Genomic DNA, 12,549 nt, shown 5'->3' on the forward strand with positions numbered 1-12,549 from the left:
TTAAGGTATATTTTTTTTTAAACAATTAGGAAGGGCGTGCGGTGGATACCGCCCTAGTAAGAACGACAGTTGCTACAATGTTGCAACTGTTCGTTCTAAGAACGCGTCAGCAGAATGCTGCGATCCAATGACCGACGATCGGATCGCACCCATTCTGCTGACCAAGTATTTTAGGTCACGTAGGCCCTCGGCTGTAAGGGCCTGCGTCTACTTGAGTAGAAAATAAAGTTTAGTCTTAAACCGGAGTTCGCCAGAGTATGCTTAATGTTCTACATAGATGACACCATCGTAGCCAGTTGGAGAAGACTGACTTTTCAGAGTATGCTCGGACATTACAATCTTCCGGTTGACTTCTTCGGCGTTGGTTTGTCGAAAGTTGAACCCATTTCCGCCGTGATCAACTGCTGTTCGGTGCGCTGGTTCCCTCTGCTGTGCGCTACGCTGCCCCGTGCCGAGCTCTCGGTGACCATCAGAGAAGAAGCGGTTCAGATCATCGGCATCGATTCCTTCTGCAGGCGGGCCGGACTTGGTAGAGTTGTGTACGCCTTCTCTTCTGAGGTTGCACCAAAGCTTCTTTGCGGGTAGTTCATGTCCGAAGTGCTGATCTGCGTAGCGTGTCTTGGCCGCATGAATCAGCGAGTTCGCACGGTCGATTCCTCACCAGGACATCAGCAAGCTGGTAGATCACCTCGTGATCTGAAATAGCGCTTGCGGATACCGCTTTTGCCTTCCGAATGAACTGTGGACAGTCGGTGATCAGCAGGTCGATGGTAGTTGAGGTGGTGTCGGTGATTCTTGTGGGGCCGGTAGGTAGAACGGTGAGGTTGAACGTTGAGTGAATTCGTCTCAACGAGGTCAGATTCAACGAAGGGAGGACAGACGCCACGTTGATATTAAAATCCCCCACAATGAACGTTCGGTCAAACCCTAGATCGAGCATCTCGAGAAGGACTTTTTCGTAAAGCACGGCGAACGTCGGACTTGAGCATGACGGGTTGTACACCACAGCCACCCCAACATTGAGTTCGTTGATTTTAATTTGAACCACCATGTACTCAACCCTCGTTGCGATCGTTGCTGCGTTGTCGTGGGTCGATTTGATGACCGGTGTTGCTTTGAGACCTTGTCGAACGTAGAGTCCCACTCCGCCGCAGGCCTTTGAGCCGCGTTCGTTTCTGGAGAAATAAAGTGCGATTTTACTTACTTACGCGCGTGTCATAATTACCTACCGTAAAGCCGCTGCTCTACTCCCGCTGCACCTGCTGCTGCTCCTGCACCTACCGCGGCTACTACTCCTGCTGGACCCGTTGCTCCCATCACCGTGGGGGTTGACGGAGGATGAACAACGCATCACGAATGAGAACCTTATCAAAGTCGCATTATTTATTTATTTACCTACCGGGCGGGTTGCAGTTGGCGGATAGCTACACGCATGTTTACACTGCTGAGCACCCGGACCAACAGCGGGAAGTGATCAGGACGTGGTGAAATTCAACTTGGGCAATGTTGTTGTTGTTGTTTTCCCGCAAAAAGCCACACCAGTCCGTTAAACCCTTCCGACAAAGCGAACGAATGCCGGTTTAAGCGTTCAGAGGCCCTTACTTCACAAACCCAAATCCAAGATGTGCAGCCATCCGAGGGGGATGACACTCCCGAGATGAGCTTGCGATTCAACTGCGATGACCTTCGATGAACGCGATCTGCCACGATTACCAAGAATCAGCGCGATCTGGCACGATTGCATCGCGATGTGAGCGCGATGTGAAAAAAATCGCGCGATGTCATCCGTGCACTGCTCGAATGAGTTTGACAGCAACCAAATGACAGGTCTTGCTGAAATTCGATTCGAGCAGTGGAAGAGCAAAACAAAATAAAAAATAAACACGTGGGATGGCTGTTGGAGGAAGAATTTTCTACCGGATCTCGGAATCTTAAGGTTTACTACCTCCGCCGGCCTAGTTCTCTGCGCCGTCGAAAACGACCATTCATGTCGGTTAAGGCCGACGAAGCCGCCGTCGATTCGCCATCCCAAGCGACAGCCATTGCCGCCGCTCCGGTTGCCGAAGCTGAAGTCCTGTCCTGGTCGCTGTTAGTTGCGAGAAACAAACCTCTCAAAGAGCCTGTGGCTGCGGCGATAACAACCTGCCGTCGCGGATCCCGTGGCCGTTTAGCCCATAGATGAAGGCAGAGGCCAAATCCAATCCGATCCTCTACCCTGCAGAAGCTTCCATGTCCCAGGCCAGTACCAAACCCGAGCACGACTCTCTCAATTAGATCCCGCAGAGCAGCAGGAAGAACCCGAGCTGACTGTTGCAGTCAAACCTGACGAACCGTTTGCGCTAGTTCCGCCAGAGAATCCATCGCCGAAAAACGTAATCCGGCGGTGGATGGATGCTTGGTTTGATGGTCTTCGGTTGAGTTTGATTCAATACGCTGATTCTGATATTTTATTCTAGGATGTGATTCCAACGTCAAAACAGAACCTGCAGCAATCTAAACCTGGCGGGTGGTAATCAAGTTGGAGACACTTCCAACAACAACACCACTGGTACCAGTCGCGGTGCCTAAGCCGACGGTAGCGGCAGCGTCGAGTCGTGTTTTTGGTGGAAGCTCGAAAAGTAGTGATTTATCAAGCACGAGTGGCGGAGGAGGAGGCAGCACTACGCATACGACCAATAACAACAACAGCAGTGATCCGGTAGTACCGGTTAGTGCAGCTGTAACGGCGGCCACGGCTGGTGTGAATAACTCGCATAGTAACCGCACCAGTTCCGAGCACGAGAACCAGCTGGCCCTGAACATGTTTTGCAACCAAAAGGTTCGCCAGCCGATCGCGCATTGGCTCATGGTGGACCCGCCTAAGTCCTCGCCCGATACACCGGCGACCAGCTACTCGGTCATCAACCCGGACGGACCGTCGTTGCCACCGCTTATTGATAAAGAATTGCCCAATAGTGAAGATTCACGCACGCACTGTCACCGCGAACCCGCCGTAACTAAAATTCTCGCTCTTCTTCGTGCTTGTAAATTTTCAGACACCGAACTAGCCGACCTGTCGCGAATCTTTCGCGAGGTCATGCACCTCTTCCGGTGGACTTATTTCCCATGCCCAGGTGCACCAGCAGATGTCCAACTCATCAAGCAAATCATCGCTTGTCCAAACATTCAACAATAGTTGTTGGAGTGCACGACATGGAGGCTCGGATGAGCGATTAATGCTCAATATTAAAGACTCGGAGAACGAAACCATGTCGAACTGCGTCGATGGAATCTACCCCACGCTGGACGAGAGTCGCTCGAGACGTTTCGGTGGTGGCGGCAGATGGATCGCTGGATACTATCTACAACTACGAGTGGAGAGTGTATCGACGAGGTAATCCACGCGTTCAACGGCTGCACCGACATCCCGATTGCCCTGCAGGTACGCAAGTCAACACTGTACATAAAATTCTTAATCTAATCTAAGCCAATCTTAGCAGCCAGGACGCGTACTCTGCAAGGACGTGCTAGGTTGGCAACCAGCACCAGCCGTTGACGTTTGTGTTCGTCGATGCCGACCGATGACGACGCGGTAACCTGAGCCTGGCTGACGACGAGCAGTGTGGTTTCCGGCAGGCAGCTATTGAAGTCAGACAGGATGGTCAGTTGATGACGTTCGACTACGACGAAGTAGATCGTGGAAGAAGATGGTCCCATCGGCGATCATGTTGACCATGTTGGAGTGCGGCGGTGAAATCTAGACCACGTTGGACAAATCGCTCAAGACGCTCGTGGCGACAGACGGATCGAAGGAGATTTCCAAGCGTGAGGCGTTGCTGCCGCAGTCGGACTGGATTGCAGGACCGGACCGCGTCACAGACACGCGGTCGAAGCGCGCAACGTAGACTAAATGAAGGACATGAATGGGATTGAAAGCAGTTCGATTTTTTTAAAGAAATTTAGGAATCACCTACTAATTAGAGAACATAAAAAATAAGCAAACAAAACGCTTAAAACAATCTTAATTCTTCTCTAACGTTTTAATTTAATTCTTCTCAATAAAACTTAATACAGTTCGAAACGTTGTATTAGAAACATATTAAGAAAAGTTTACGGCAAAAATCACGTTCTTAGAACAAGTCCTGTAATTTTAGCAACTGTTGAGATTAGAGTAGATAGTACGCGCCACCAGTCGGAGTACAGTGTCCCTAAGTAACGCGAGTAGGGGCAAAGTAGTCACAACGCCCACGACCTCCACTGCCAACCGGCCGTTGACGTCGCGTGCTCTGCGTTAATCAATGTTGATTGTAGTAAATATACTCTTAAGGATATTTCAAGGAAATAAATCAACATCCCCCAGCCCCCCTATTTTATTATTGAATTTTTTTTTTTTTGAATTAAATATACTTTATTGAATCTTTCTTATAATAATTACATTTGGTTTACATAATAAGTGGTCAGCTGTGGCTCTTCAGCTTTAGTTTGCTTTTCGTGATTTAAACACTGTTCATTTTCTTAACTTTAAAAGTATATGATTTATCATTTTTGTAACACTAGGTACAATGAGGAAAAAAATGTTAAGAAAACATAACCTAACCTAAAACTAACTTAAACTTACAATAAACTAAACCAATCCTTGAATCAAGGGGTATTCAGATATAGCACATTTTTCCCTGAATTTCAAACATTTTTCTTGAATCTTCTGATCCAACATTTTTACTTCTGCTAATTCATGAACCTCACTTGATCTTGTCCAGCCAGGAACATTCAAAACCATTTTGAGTACCTTGTTTTGGACACGCTGGAGCTTCAATTTATGAGTTCTAGCGCAACACTCCCAAACAGGTACTGCATACTCAATAACGGGGTAAATTATTTGTTTGTAAACTGCTAACTTATTTTTCAAAGATAGCTTTGATTTTCTGTTAATCAAAGGATACAAACACCTGATGAGAATGCTGCACTTGTTCAATATTTTGTCAACATGCTGTCGAAACAAAAGTTTCGAGTCAAGTATGAGACCTAAATAGACAACTTCTTTGACCAGGGTATCGAAACATCATTCATTTTAATCAAAACATCATCCTTTGGGACAAATCGGGCCGATTTGGAAAGTGGAAAAATGATGGTTTGAGTTTTGGCTGCATTTATGCGAATTTTCCAGTCGCCAAAGTATTCGGAAAGAACGTCAAGACCCTTTTGAAGACGGCCAACTAAATATCTGGTTATTTTACCCTTATAAATAACGGCAGTGTCATCAGCAAAAAGTGACAACACACCATTACCAGGAAGAGTAGGCAAATCAGATGTAAAAATATTGTACAGAAGTGGGCCAAGAATACTTCCTTGGGGAACCCCAGCATCAATGTTGAATAATCCAGAAGCAATCCCATTCAGAAAAACCCTGAACGATCTCTCCGAAAGATAGTGCTGGATAATTTTGATAAGATACATTGGAAAACCATATAAATACAGTTTATGTATCAAACCATCATGCCAAACATTGTCAAAAGCCTTCTCAACATCCAACAAAGCCATAGCAGTTGATTTAGACTCAAGCTTGTTCTGCTTGATGATTTTAGTTACTCTCGTAAGCTGATGAGCAGTATTATGTCCCTTTCGGAAGCCAAACTGCTCGTTCAAAATTATATTATTATCGTTGGTAAAATCCAAAAGCCTTGAATAGATGACCTTCTCAAAGAGTTTGGACAGACTACTCAAAAGACTAATGGGACGATAACTTGTTGGCGATGTTGGATCTTTTGAGGCTTCAAAATTGGTATGACTTTGCCCAGTTTCCAATTGGTAGGGAAGTAACCAAGTTGCAAACATTTATTGAAAATATTGGCTAGATGTTGAAAGAACTGATCACTCTGTTTTTTCAACACTAGATTAAAATGTTATCAAAGCCTGGAGCTTTCATATTTTTCATTTGTTTAACTGCAACTTTGACTTCCTCACCAGAAACATGGGAATCTGCAGGAAATTCAAAGGTAGAGTTATTAATTGTTGAAATACTATTGGCAACTGATGTTTCTTTACGGCTGGTCATGGAAGCGCCAAGATTATGTGAACTAACAAAATGAAGCCCAAGTGCATTTGCCTTTTCCTCGGATGTAATCAAAGGAGAATCCTCAACAATAAGAGGAGGAATAGGCTTTGGTTTGTTTTTAAGAACTTTTGAAAGTTTCCAAAATGGTTTTGAATAATTCCCAAGCTGGCTTACATGTTTTGAAAATTCTTGATTTCTGATATTGTCAAGTCGGTCTTGTATTATTTTGTTCAAATTGTTCACTGAAATCTTTTGTCATAGTCCCCAGTCCGTTGATATTGTCTCCTATAAACATTCCTAAGTCTAATCAAGTGTTTAGTATCTACGTCAATATCAGTTACCTTAAAATTAACAGGAACCTCCCGAACGTTGGCAGCCTCTGCTTGGTTGATAGCCTGCTGGATCACCTCCAGCGAACGATCAATATCAGCAGAAGTTTCCGGGTGTTGATCATAGTCGATGTTGCTGTCGACCACTTGCTGAAACTGCTGCCAGTCAACGTTGTGGTAATCTTTCCGGGTTGGTTGCCGCTGCGGAGTAACGGAAGCTCCAACCTCCACAACCACCGGATAGTGATCAGAACTCAACTCTTCAAACACCTCAGGATGAGCCACGTTCTCAGCCATATTGGTAATGAAGAAGTCGATGATTGAGTGATTCCCAGACCGAGCCACCCTCGTTGGACGATCTGGACTCACAACGTTGTAGTATCCGTTTTGCAGATCGTTGTGCAGAATCACTCCGTTCCGATTCCTCCTGCTGTTGCCCCAAACTTCATGCTTCGCGTTGAGGTCACCAGCGATGATGTACTTTGCGCTCCGCCGTGTCAGCTTCTGGATATCGCTCTTCAGTTTTGCTGCTGAACCATCTCTGGAATTCACCTGACGTGGGCAGTATGCAGCAATGAAGAGTACTGGGCCAACCGAAGTGGGAATTTCCACTCCAACGGCCTCGATGATGTCCAGCTTAAAGTGTGGCAGCCGGCGTGGCTTGAGATCACGATGAACAGCGACAAGCACACCTCCTCCTCCAGAGGTGGTCCTATCGAGCTGCGTCGCGATCTTGTAGTTTTGCAGATAAACTTTTTCACCGGGCTTCAGATGAGTTTCCGTGATGGCAGCTACGTCGATCTCCTTCTCGCGAAGAAAATCCACCAGCTCTAAATTCTTCCTCCTAATGGAGCAAGCGTTCCAATTCAGCAGCTTGAGGGACCTACGATCCATACTGGATGACGAACGAGGTCAGCACTTCAATCTGCTGGGTCTTGGTTTTGCATCCACGCAGTGCAGCGGACATCTGTTTGAAAATATTGAGGAGTTCGGTTGAGGTGTAAAGATCATTACCATTTTCCTCAACTGCTGGTTCTTGGGTTGGTCTTGGCTCCTGGCTGAAGCCCGGTGGTGGCGGTCTCGGCTCCTGGCTGGAACCCGGCCGTGGATGATTCATCTCAGCTCTCTTCCTGGGATCCAACGGCAACGGTGCCAAGTTCGGGACCTGGCGTCGCGGTTGAAGAGGTGGAAAATTTTGCTCCACCAGGGCTGGAGGAGTTCTACGACGCTGAGGCTGATTCTTCGTCGATGCTTGCTGCCGAATTTTCACGAACTCAGCTCTCTTGGGGCACTTTCGGTCGGTTGACGAGTGCTCACCGTTGCAGTTGAGGCACTTCACCAGCGAATCTTGGATGCACTGGGATGTGATGTGCGCATCGGTACCACATTTGGCGCAACGACGCTTTAGGTGGCAGTTCTTACCTCCGTGCCCGAAGCCCAGGCAGTTGAAGCATTGTGTGACGTCACGGTGCACTGGTCGGTATCGCTCCCACGACACGATAATGTTGAAAACCGCTCTGATTGCCTTCAGCTCAGGAAGCGTCGTCGATCCCTTAGCCAAATGCAGCAGGTAGAGCTGGTCACGGTACTTGATGTCTTTGTTGCGTCGGCTCATTTTGTGCACGGCCAACACATCCAGTTTCAAAACTTTTAGCTCGGCAGCTAATTCCTCCACTGGCATGTCGTACAGACCTCTAACGACGATTTTGAACGGCTTATCCATGACGACATCATGGGTAAAGTACTCCGCCTCGTTTTCGGTCAAGTAATCCTTGACCAGTTGATAGTGCTGCCTGGATTGCACCAGCACCTTAAATCCGTCCTGACACAGACGAATGTTGCCTAGGACTTTCCCAGACTTGATGAGTTCAACCAGCCCCGCTCGAAAGTCGATCGTTGCTGCTGATTGCCGCACATAAAAAGGAGGCAGTTTCTCCTTTCGCTGTTTCACTTCATTCTCCTTTGCTTCCGCTACCTGGTCCTCGTCAGGCAGTCCAGCAAACTTGTTGTTCTTCAATAGCTGCTCCTCGTGCGATGAAGAGTTCTCCTCCTCCTCATCCATCGGTACAGTACCGTCGCTCTTTTTTTGTCTTTTTGCTGTTCGATGTCACTTCCAAAAGCACCTTCCTCTTGGAAATCCCCGGTTTTTGGCCATCAGTCGAGGCCTCAACCTTCCTTTTGGAAATTCCCACTTTTTTGCCTGCTTGAGCCGCAGGTAGGGCAATATTGCCGGCGTTTTGCGCCGGGACGCGACGAGTCATGTTGATTCAGACAACCTTCACCAACGAATGCTCGGATAACAATGAATATTTTATTATTGTTTTCAATCTTCACCTAATCTTTCGAATTTGTTGGTAAAATCCGGTACAGCTTGTACGTATCGAAAACCTCCAGTATTTGGCACTTCGATTACTTCACTGATTCCAGCTTGTAACTATCAACTCACCGACGATGTCGGGAACAAAACCGGGTTGTTCCTCTCGTCACTGTTGTCAGCATCCTTATACCGACTCAACGTAGAGCTGTTCCGGCATCATTTTCTCAAGCTCTCCGTCACGATGACCGTGCTCTGCACCATGCCGAGCTTGGCTGCCTCCCGGATCAGCTCGTAGGTGACTCCAGATGAGATTGTTTTCGCGTGCATTTCGAAAGCATGTGGATTTGGGACGCCGCGGACGTTCTGGAATGGGATTACCCGTTGGACATACACTGGTGCATGCGTTGCTAAGGAAGCATGTGGTTTGAGTGATCTCTTTACATCGACGTTTACGATCTGGGCCAGATTGTGCACGATCAAGTCCCTCAATTTGACAGTGTTGAGCAGATCGTTCGAATCGTTGGCGGGCCGATTGTGGAGAAAGCTTATCAGTTTGCCGGCGATGATGACGCGAACCACACTGGACACTTCCCGCGGGACAGGTCGAACCCCTCCATGTTTCCGAACAGCCAGTGCTGTAGCAGCTCCATCGAGAGGGAAATCTCGTTGGGGTAGCTTTGATTAGTGGGAACCTTTGAGCGGCTTTCAGGGACCAGTTTCTTCAATGTGGAAACACCGTCACCGTCTTCGTAGCCAAATCCGCTGCGGGGCGTCCTCCAGGATCAGAATGTCCGAATCGTCGGTATATCGCGGCCCGGCACGTACTACTCCGGGCTATCCATCTTCAGGTCGGCCAGCTGCATGGTACATCGAACCTGAAAGAATCATTCATTGTTTTCAACCCCTTGAACGAGACCTAAAACCAAACTTAATCAGGCGGACCATCTCCTCCAGCAAATGAGCGTCTTTATATTTTAAACAATCAATACATACCGAAACTGGCTGGCTCCAGATCATCGCAGGCGAAGTACTTCCGGCTGAACGCCTAAACACTCCAGTTTCATGGAGAGAGAAATGTAAATCGGCTCAAACAGCGCCGCAATCCGACCCAAAATCCCAAGAAATTAAATTTATTTACATCAACAGACTGCTCGAATCAACAAAAATAAACAATGAAGCAGTGCGCCCAATTTCATGGGAAACTGCTGGAACAAATATTTTATGGCAACTCTGACTGCATGAATGCAAAATTTTCATTCGAGCACGATCTGAGCTCGATGAGCACGATGAGCGCGATTTGACGCGATTAGCTAAAAATGATCACGATGAAGGTACGATGAGCCGCGATGGAAGAATTTGCTGAGATTTGGTGCGATATGAACGAAATCGCGAAGTGTCATCCCCCTCGCACTTTGCCTTAGCCGTACAGCCTTTCGACAGATGACCTACGGCTCCGCATCTTACGCATAGCTTGCTAGGGTTGGATCCCTTGCAGGACCACAACTTATGACCGTACTCAAGACATCTGAAGCAGACGGTCTGGCGTTCGACCGCAGACACTGGACATATTGACCAATTAACTTTGATCTTGTTGAAATTCCAATTACGAAAAGTTCTGGTCAACGTGTAAACCACACTAACTATTGAGGACAAAGTGTGCTACATATAAAAGCTTCAACCTGGCAAAGCTTTTATCACGCCTGGTGGATAGTTTTGGAATACATGACTGTCATTGGCATTTCCTTTTTCCATATACAATTTCATCTCGTTTGCATATACAATTTTAAGAATGAAGGAAATGTCGTTTACATACAAGATGAAAAGAAGAGGTCCTAAATTTTTTTCGGAAAGCTCGTCAAATTTCCTACAAGTTTGTCTTTGACCACTTTTTGATACGATGCAACGGCTTCGAGATATAGCAATGCAGCAATTCCCCACGAAAACAGCATGGAAAAAACTAAAGTGCTCGGATCGGGCTCAATTTTTTTCTGGGAGTTCCCTGGCCGAAATAATTAGACCCGTTTTTTTTTGGCCATAAGGGAGACCTACGCCGTGTTAAGGTGGTCTGAAAAATTGCCATTTTCGTCGATTTTCGCAAAAACCACTTTTTTCGAAAAATTATAACTCCTGGCCATTTCAACCGATTTTAATTGTCTTATATGCAAATGAAAGGTGATAAGTTGGCCTTTCAAAGAAAAATAGTAAGAAAATTTCAAAATCTAGCCTTACAAATGAAGTGGGCGTATGAAACTTTAAAATGCCGTTTTGACAGTGTCTGCACGGAGAAAAAACCGTTCTGAAATTCTTGAACAAATGTGCATGTAATCGCATACTTTCGCTGTTCATGAAATCGTGAACTTTTTTATGATATCATGAAGAAAAAAACACGATATCGTGCACATAGTTCATGAAATCGCAAACTGAATCTAATGTCTAAAAAAGCTTTCCTGTTACAATAACATGGTTTTGTGACGCCACCTACCTGTGGATTGTTGTTGGCCTAGGGAGCTTTCTAACATTCCATGCACTCACACTAGTGCAACGCAGTCTTTTGTTCTCAAGCGTAGTGGAACGAATTTTGACGTGTTCAATCAAGTTTGTGTTGATCTATCCACATTTAAAGAAAAAAAAGTTTTCTCATTTTGAATTATTTAATTTTAATTTAAACACAACGCGGATTCGCTAATTCGGATGGAACTGAATTCGAATTAGCAAATCCGAATTCGCTAATTGGAACGACTGACAGCTATCAAAAGCTTGAAACCACGTGTTCGGAAATCGTCGAATAGTGGGGTAAAATGGCAACATGAGTTTGGCAACTGGTTTTGACGTTTGAGTGCTTTTTTATCGAAAACGTTCGAATTATCGGACATTCGAAGTAGGGAAATTCGAAATAACGAATCAGTTCTGTACTAATTAAAAATAATATAAAATATTGATACATTAACGTAAACTGAATCAAAAATTCCGTTCGTTGTAAAAGTACCGTAAATCGGGGTGACTTTGATAGGATTTCAACTTGTTTTTAGAATATTTTCCAACAGGTAAGGTTTTTCTCAAGATTCTTATTTTTAAAACATGTACTGGGGTAGGCCACACAAAGTCCAAGAACTATTTCGGAAAAAAGTTTTTTCAATAATGTTTAGAAAAATAGTTACGTTAAAAATTCTTAGTTTTAATTCCGGGGTGACTTTGATAGTCATAGTTTTTCTTGTTAAAATCATATTTAAGATGTTCAAACTTTATTTTTACGCTAAATGTACCATCACTAAAGTAGCTGATATAGTTTTAAAGAAAAAAAAATCAATGTTTATATTTAGTTAACTAAGGGTATAAGCTTTTTAGCAAACTACATATAAATTTTAGGTAAAATTGTTAAAAAGTCGGAATTTTGCCTGAAATTTGTTTAAACTAGTTTTGTTTATAAAATAATCGTTTTTTATTACATTTTATACTGAATTCGAAGCACGAATCACAAGTTTTCACATTTTACATGAAATTTGTTCAACTGAAATTGCCTATAAATTTGGAGATTTTTTTTTAAATTGTGTTTCAAAAACACATATTATTTATTATTTACAAACTTTTTTGACCTTCTCCTAGTGGAAAATTGTCCAAAGAATCCGAAAATTCATTCTGTTTTTCGATCAAAAATCATGTTCATTGAGAAAATCATGACACTTTGAGAAGTTTAAAATAATGACTTTAATCAACATTTTCTAAACTATAGTTAACTAACTTTTTAAACTTGTCAAAATTTTATGAAAAGTTCTTCTTGAGGTACTTTGAACACTTCTCTACCACGGTCAGTATGTTTCTAAATCATTCCTTGCGTAATTTAATTGTACTCTTCATTCTGCGGAAAAATCGCA

General features: G+C 44.7%; 1 protein-coding gene across 6 annotated transcripts in view; it reads left to right on the forward strand.

Annotated features, from left to right (window-relative positions):
* LOC6053318 (ionotropic receptor 25a) overlaps positions 1 to 12,549 on the forward strand; it is a 424,911-nt gene that overhangs the window by 66,712 nt on the left and 345,650 nt on the right. The window lies entirely within an intron of this gene.

Source organism: Culex quinquefasciatus, chromosome 2 (assembly GCF_015732765.1).
Source record: "Culex quinquefasciatus strain JHB chromosome 2, VPISU_Cqui_1.0_pri_paternal, whole genome shotgun sequence".
NCBI classification, from domain to species: Eukaryota; Metazoa; Arthropoda; class Insecta; order Diptera; family Culicidae; genus Culex; species Culex quinquefasciatus.